Consider the following 8,667-nt stretch of genomic DNA (forward strand, 5'->3'; position numbering starts at 1 on the left):
TAAGAAAATTGATTAAGAAATTAAGTATTATGATGAGAGAGAGGAAGAGAGAGCGAGAGAGAGAGTGTGTGTGAGAGAGAAAGAGAGAGTGATAGATAACGAGGGGAAAAAGAGAGAGGGTAATGATGTTTAGGGAGGGGGGAGGAGAAAGAAAAGAAAAATAAGAGAAAAGGAGGGGAGAGAATTGATGAAATAGAGAGGGAAAGAGAAAGATACTAAGGGGTAGAGAGAAGGAAGGAGAAAGGGAGGTGAGAGATAAAGAAGGTCTGGAGGTAGTAGGGGAGGCTGTAAAGGATGTAGGAAGATGAGAAGATAAGGTAACATGTAAGGGTATTTACATTACTGATTGAAAATCATGTTTTTCCTCCGACCCCCATACCTCCCTGACTACCTATCAATGTCTCGTCTATGATCGAAACGACGCGAAGGGAATGGAAAATTCTAGAACTACAAAGGAGGCTGTAAAGGATGTAGGGAGATAAGAAGATAAGGTAACATGTAAGGGTATTTACATTACTGATTGAAAATCATATTTTTCCTTCGACCCCCATACCTCCCTGACTACCTATCAATGTCTCGTCTATGATCGAAACGACGCGAAGGGAATGGAAAATTCTAGAACTACAAAGTACCAAAGAGAGGGATGGTAAGACAAATTCCCTTTCTGAAGGGAGGGATACAAATAAAGGGGATAGAATGTGTTTGTAAAATATTACCAAAAAATAAGTTTGAAAATACCATTTAGCTTAGCATGAAAATTCAATATAATAATAGCTTAGCATGAAAATTTAATAAATATGATAATATAACATAATAAAAGGAGAAATAAAACCTAAATATTACTTTTAAAAATAAAATAAAATGGGAAAAATACTTACGTTGGGATTAATTCGCGGAGGCTGCTTCTCCTCATCTGATAGCTCTGGACCATTGATTACTTCTCACCACCACTATCACCTCCCATATCCCCCACCCCATATTCCTACCCACTTCACCCCCTCCCATCCCATATCCCCCTTCACCTAAGTTATTTCCCGAGACACTACTTTTTTTTTCCAACGACACAAAATATTCTTGTAGGCAATGCAATTTAAATGATAGTGTTCCCACTACTGGAGCACATCACATGCCCTCAGGCACACGAAATTTGTCAAAAGGTTTAGGTTTACCTTGCCCTTGGAATCAATTTGAAGAAGCCGTTTACTGATGAAAATGTGTAAAGGTGTGTCCAAACAAAGTCGACCGTTCGTCGATCGACGAGCTAAATCTATGTTGTCGAGGCAGTGTGGACTGTGGACGGTTCAGTCGACATCAATTGACGGCCGGTCGACTATGTGTGGACACACCTTAATGACTCACCTTATTGACCCATTCAATGTCCGCGCTCTCATTGTGACACTCTTCCGGCCCGTAGTCGGCCAAGATGAGGTCGTTGCCCTTCAGACTCTGCTTCCTGCCCAGCATGTTCGATGCCGGACTAATGAACCGTTGAGACCCCGTGGTTGACGCGAGGGTTAAACCGGTGTGAGAATTGGTAGCTCCAGAGAGGGAAGGAAATGAAGGCAGAGGCTTGCGTTAAAGCGAGACAATGTCTGGGAGTCCATAATCCCAACATACCTGCGAAGTAAGTTAAAATTGATTAAGAAATTGAGTATTATGATGAGAGAGAGGAAGAGAGAGCGAGAGAGAGAAAGAGAGAGTGATAGATAACGAGGGAAAATAGAGAGAGGGTAATGATGTTTAGGGAGGGGGGAGGAGAAAGAAAAGAAAAATAAGAGAAAAGGAGGGGAGAGAATTGATGAAATAGAGAGGGAAAGAGAAAGATACTAAGGGGTAGAGAGAAGGAAGGAGAAAGGGAGGTGAGAGATAAAGAAGGTCTGGAGGTAGTAGGGGAGGCTGTAAAGGATGTAGGGAGATAAGAAGATAAGGTAACATGTAAGGGTATTTACATTACTGATTGAAAATCATATTTTTCCTTCGACCCCCATACCTCCCTGACTACCTATCAATGTCTCGTCTATGATCGAAACGACGCGAAGGGAATGGAAAATTCTAGAACTACAAAGTACCAAAGAGAGGGATGGTAAGACAAATTCCCTTTCTGAAGGGAGGGATACAAATAAAGGGGATAGAATGTGTTTGTAAAATATTACGCATGAAAAATCAATATAATAATAGCTTAGCATGAAAATTAAATAAATATGAAAGTGTAACAATAAAAGGAGAAATAAAACCTAAATATTATTTTTAAAAATAAAATAAAATGGGAAAAATACTTACGTTGGGATTAATTCGCGGAGGCTGCTTCTCATCTGATAGCTCTGGACCATTGATTACTTCTCACCCCACTATCACCTCCCATATCCCCCACCCCATATTCCTACCCACTTCACCCCCTCCCATCCCATATCCCCCTTCAGCTAAGATATTTTCCACCCAACACCTCCTCCCCTCCCAATATTTGAGATGTGAAAATCTCATGGTTACCATGGAAACCTGTTTCCCCTTTTCGTGTTTGAGTAGCTTTGAGGGAAACATTAGTTACCGCACAATTTGAGGGAAACGTTTTTTTCGAACAACTTTCAAATTTTGCACGTTTGTCTGCGTTTACCCAATTCTTATTTGGAATTTTAGGACGATCCCTTTATTTAGATCTGAAGTCAGCGTTTTCTTGAAATGTTGTAATATTTACCAATGTTAAGATGTGCTTAAAGCTCAAGACAGGAAAGTTGTATATTATCTATTCTCATCAAATTCAATACGTAATCTACTTTTTCTACAATATTCATAAAGTTCCAGTGGTCGCTAAAGCAATCAAAAATGCAGTTCGAAAGGTACCTAATACATTAAATAAAATAGATTTAAAGAGTTAAATTTAAGTTTTTTTTTAATTTTAATTGGATTTTCTATTTCTTTTATAAGCAGAAAAAAATGCTACAAACAACTTGTCTCATGTTATGAGATTCAAAACTGTACAAAGGTAACTACCTATTAGCAAAACAATTAATTATGTCCTGGGGATGACCCTGTTTCACATTCGCAATTCGCGAAAAAATACCTATCAGCAAAACAATTAATTATGTCCTGGGGATGACCCTGTTTCACATTCGCAATTCGCGAAAAAATAAAAGGGAGTACAGAGTATAGAAGTAAAGATAAAAGACTTGATGTAAAAGTTAAATGACTTAACACAGAGGTTGTAAAAGACAAGAAAAGATTACTTGAAGGGGGGAAAATGGACAAACAGCAACACAAGATAAAAGGGAGTACAGACTATAGAAGTAAAGATAAAAAAAAAGACTTGATGAAGAGGCACGTTTGTAAAAGTTAAATGACTTAACACAGAGGTTGTAAAAGACAAGAAAAGATTACTTGAAGGGGGGAAAATGGACAAACAACAATACAAGCTGAGGTAAATTTTCGAGTAAGATATTTTTCTCAAAGAAATAGACCGATATAAATATTGAAAGAAATCAATGCCAGAGGACGAGTAAAGGAAAGATTGAATGAAAGAAAAAAACGTGTATAAAATGACCCAGACATATCTTAGAGATCATCAGTAAGGTACACAAAGGTAAAATATCAGTCAAAGAATCTGATTATCGGTTACTATGAAAGCTTGGCTTTCTTTTCAGGTACTTGCGATTCGAACTCGTCCATAACAGAACTCAACAGATCATCTCCCTCTTCCTCAAGGTCCATAAAGTAATCCGAAATGTTCTTCTGAGATGGATCCTGAAATGAAGAATTTTTATAACATAAAGGCCCGTTCCCACTGGAGAAAAAAATCGTGTCGTGTGTCTGGGAACACTCTCATTGAAATTGCATTGCCTATTGCCTACAAGGACATACGGGAAAAAATTCGGATGAAACTCACAACAAGTGGAAAGGGGCCTTAAATTATTAGGCCGTCGGGGTAATGGCCTATAACTGGCGTAGTCGGGTTTGTTGATTACAACTTCTACATCTACCTGCCTCTGTGCTGTGGTATAGATGCTAACCTCAGAAGGTCCCGGGTTCGAATCCCACCATCGACAAAAATTTGTACTCGTTTTTCGATTGCAAATATTTCAACGGCTTTTTAGTAGTTTATTATTTTGATACAATCTGGTAAAGTTTTGGTACTTATTCAGAAGTCACGTCAATGGAAAATTGATACAAAAAAGGAGCTGTCACAAATGAGAAGTGACCAGTGTTATTATAAGTTGGTTAAACGCAAAAAGGGAGCTTTCAAAATTTGAGCAGTGACCAGTGTTATTACCTATAGTATAAAGTTAGGTTAAACACAAGGAGATTTCTTTTTCATTATCGTGGCTTCTGAATAATTATTTCTACTGCCCATCTTGTTTTCAGATTTCAGTGGGATGAAGAGATTCGAACCCACTTACCTCACGTTCCTGGGTCCAGCATCTATGTGATTAACTCTGGCAAGGATGAATTTGTCGATCCTATGGTTGTCATCACGTCGTACGATCTCATGACTAAAATCACCAAACAACTCAAGGCTGCAAAGAGGTTTGATAGAGGGAACTGTAACTGCTTAAGATCTTATCATCCCGAAAGCGAAAATAGAAGGAAGACAGGATAGGAGAAAGCCAGTCCTTCCAAGAATGAACATTATCTGTTTGGATAAAATCCGCCCCGGGCGGGAATCGAACCCTTGGCCTAGCGCTTACAAGGCAGACGTAATTATTTTCTACTCTAACAACTATTCTTCTAGTCTAACATCACAACAAATAAAAGATATTCTAAGAAACAGATTTAAATAAATCATGAACTCAAATAAATTATTTTGTTAGAATGACAGGTTGTGGATGCTATATTAATGGCTTTTTTCATGTTCTCTCCCCCAGATTCTCACGCAGGCTGAGGATCGTGCCCATCGTATAGGACAGCAGGACAGTGTCCTCATTCAGTACCTGGTGGCCAAACAAACAGCCGATGACTATCTATGGCCCCTGGTCATGACTAAACTGGATGTTCTCAACAGGGCCGGACTCAGCAAGGATACTCAAATCGTAATAGTAAGTGTAGTGTTTTTAGTGGGACATTTCACATTTGTAACCAGCATTTATACCTAATACCATCAAAATTCCCATTTTATTCTTACAGCCGGATAACTCTAAACAGTCTTGCTATACCGGATACCCATTGCTCTCCGGATCCCGGTAAAGTTTTCACGTTGAAGAGCTGAAAAAAGAGTGGCAAATGAAAATTGAATTTTCGACCTTTTACCTAAATATGATTTTTTGCTGTTTTGACGTTGGATTCCCGCCCAGGGCGGATTTTATGATAAACAGATAAGGTTCGTTTTCGGAACGGCTGGTTTTCTCTGATCTTGTCCCCCTTCCTTCATTGAAATTTCTTCAATAAACTAGATATTTTTGTCTTACACCAACACCAGTGGTGTAGTAATGCTCATTTTAGTCTTACAGTGGACTCTGATACCACAGCACAGAGGCAGGTAGATGTAGAAGTTGTAATCAACAAACCCGACTACGCCAGTTATAGGCCATTACCTCGACAGCCTAATAATTTAAGCCCCGTTCCTACTTGTGAGTTTCATTCGATTTTTTTTCTGAATGTCCTTGTAGGCAATGTAATTTAAATGAGTGTTCCCATACACACGACATGATTTCTTTTTCCGGACAACAAGTGGGAACGGGGCTTTATGTTACAAGTGGGAACGGGCCTTTATGTTACAAATATTCTTCATTTCAGGATCCATCTCAGAAGAACATTTCGGATTACTTTATGGACCTTGAGGAAGAGGGAGATGATCTATTGAGTTCTGTTATGGACGAGTTCGAATCGCAAGTACCTGAAAAGAAAGCCAAGCTTTCATAATAACCGAGAATCAGATTCTTTGACTGATATTTTACCTTTGTGTACCTTACTGATGATCTCTAAGATATGTCTGGGTCGTTTTATACACGTTTTTTTTTCTTTCATTCAATCTTTCCTTTACTCGTCCTTTGGCATTGATTTCGTTCAATATTTATATCGGTCTATTTCTTTGAGAAAAATATCTTACTCGAAAATTTACCTCAGCTTGTGTTGCTGTTTGTCCATTTTCCCCCCTTCAAGTAATCTTTTCTTGTCTTTTACAACCTCTGTGTTAAGTCATTTAACTTTAACAAACGTGCCTCTTCATCAAGTCTTTTATCTTTACTTCTATACTCCGTACTCCCTTTTATTTTTTCGCGAATTGCGAATGTGAAACAGGGTCATCCCCAGGACATAATTAATTGTTTTGCTAATAGGTAGTTACCTTTGTACAGTTTTGAATCTCATAACATGAGACAAGTTGTTTGTAGCATTTTTTTCTGCTTATAAAAGAAATAGAAAATCCAATTAAAATTTAAAAAAAAAAAAACTTAAATTTAACTCTTTAAATCTATTTTATTTCATGTATTAGGTACCTTTCGAACTGCATTTTTGATTTCTTTAGCGACCACTGGAACTTTATGAATATTGTAGAAAAAGTGGATTACATATTGGATTTGATGAGAATAGATAATATACAACTTTCCTGTCTTGAGCTTTAAGCACATCTTAACATTGGTAAAAATATTACAACATTTCAAGAAAACGCTGACTTCAGATCTAAATAAAGGGATCGTCCTAAAATTCCAAATAAGAATTGGGTAAACGTAGACAAACGTGCAAAATTTGAGTAAACACCCAAGTAGGGAATGAATAAAAGTTGTTCGAAAAAAAAGCGCGGAGAATTACCATTGAATACCAGACCTAGCACTGATGTTCCTGTGGTGAGAGGTGTGCTAGAGAGAAGAAAAAAAAATCATTAATACTACCTTCAAGTGTTAAAAGGATATAGGGGCCCTATTCCACAAATAATTCTGGACTCCCCATTTTTTACTTCACATACTCATCTAGAAAGAAAGGGTAAAGTTCCCCATGTTAACCCTGAAGCACCCTCCGTTTCCGAGTGGGTACCACACTAGGCTTGTACGTCGGAGATCCCGGGTTCGATACCCGGTAGAGTCGGAAGTTTTTTTTTCGGTTTTGTGCTTGGAATATTCCAATTGTGTTCATTTTATGCCAGTTCAAAGGATAGTGTAATAAAATACAAATACATACGTGTATTAGGACCCTTGTGAAGAGAGCCAAAGATGAAAACCAGAAAGATGACCAGCATTATGTTGTTTCTAATCTAATTTGTATGTGTTCTTTTGCAGGTGAGGGAAAGCTTCATGCGTCATTTCGTGTATGAAATGGAAGATGATGAAACTTTGAACCAAGCGTCCACCAATATTCGGGACATCTATCACACGAAGGTTATCTATAAGAAGCAAAGACTGTTCAAACTACTCATCAATCCTACTAAGGTTCGAATCAACAGCACGGAGCTGAGGAAAGCTGAGGTCACCAATATTATCTAGTGAGTTGACTTGTAATGGTCTAATTTAGGATTAAGATGTAGTCTCTTGGGTCTTTAAAAGGGAGCTTGGGACCTTAAAAGGCTCTTTGGTCCTTAAAAGATCCTGGGCCCTTTAAAAACGCATGGTCCCTTGAAACGCTCTTAGGACCTTAAAAAAGAGCTTGGACCCTTGAAAGGCGCATGGTCCCTTCAAATGCTCTTGGGACTTAAAAGAAGCTTGGGACCTTAAAAAGGGCCTCTTGGGTCCTTTAAAGCCTCTTGGGTCCTTTAAAAACGCATGGTCCCTTAAAAGGCTCTTTGGTCCTTAAAAGGTCCTGGGCCCTTTAAAAGCGCATGGTCCCTTGAAACGCTCTTAGGACCTTAAAAAAGAGCTTGGACCCTTGAAAGGCGCATGGTCCCTTCAAACGCTCTTGGGACTTAAAAGAAGCTTGGGACCTTAAAAAGGGCCTCTTGGGTCCTTTAAAGCCTCTTGGGTCCTTTAAAAACGCATGGTCTCTTAAAAGGCTCTTTGGTCCTTAAAAGATCCTGGGCCCTTTAAAAGCGCATGGTCCCTTGAAACGCTCTTGGGACCTTAAAAGGCGCTTTGGCCCATAAGCGACTTTTAAGCCCTCAAAAGACTTGTAAATGAAAGACATGTCCCATTCAAACAGCCCTAAAGGATGGGTTAAGCTTCTACGAATCTACCACCTAACCCCTACTGCTTTGTCAGGGACTATTTAGTTGCCCGCGTTCTTCTGCTAAAGAAACAAGGACATAACCAGATATCAGTACGCATGGTCCCTTGAAACGCTCTTGGGACCTTAAAAGGCGCTTTGGCCCATAAGCGACTTTCAAGCCCTTAAAAGACTTGTAAATGAAAGACATGTCCCATTCAAACAGCCCTAAAGGATGGGTTAAGCTTCTACGAATTTACCACCTAACCCCTACTGCTTCGTCAGGGACTATTTAGTTGCCCGCGTTCTTCTGCTAAAGAAACAAGGACATAACCAGATATCAGTACCAGCTCATCTTACCTATCATACTCATGTGAAATGAGAGTGCTTTCTTGTAGGGGTTTGATAGGGGGAACTGTAACAATGGAGGTCTTGTCGTCTCGAAATCGATCAGAGAAGGAGGACTGGATAGGAGAAAGCCAGGATAGGAGAAAGCCAGCCGTTCCGAGAACGAACCTTATCTATCTCTAGCATAAAGTTCACCCTGTGACCTAGAGCTTATAAAGCAGACGCTTTACTCTCCATGTTAATTAGGCTGGTTAGAGTGCTTCT

This window comes from Diaphorina citri, unplaced genomic scaffold (assembly GCF_000475195.1).
Source record: "Diaphorina citri unplaced genomic scaffold, Diaci psyllid genome assembly version 1.1 scaffold456, whole genome shotgun sequence".
Taxonomy (NCBI): domain Eukaryota; kingdom Metazoa; phylum Arthropoda; class Insecta; order Hemiptera; family Psyllidae; genus Diaphorina; species Diaphorina citri.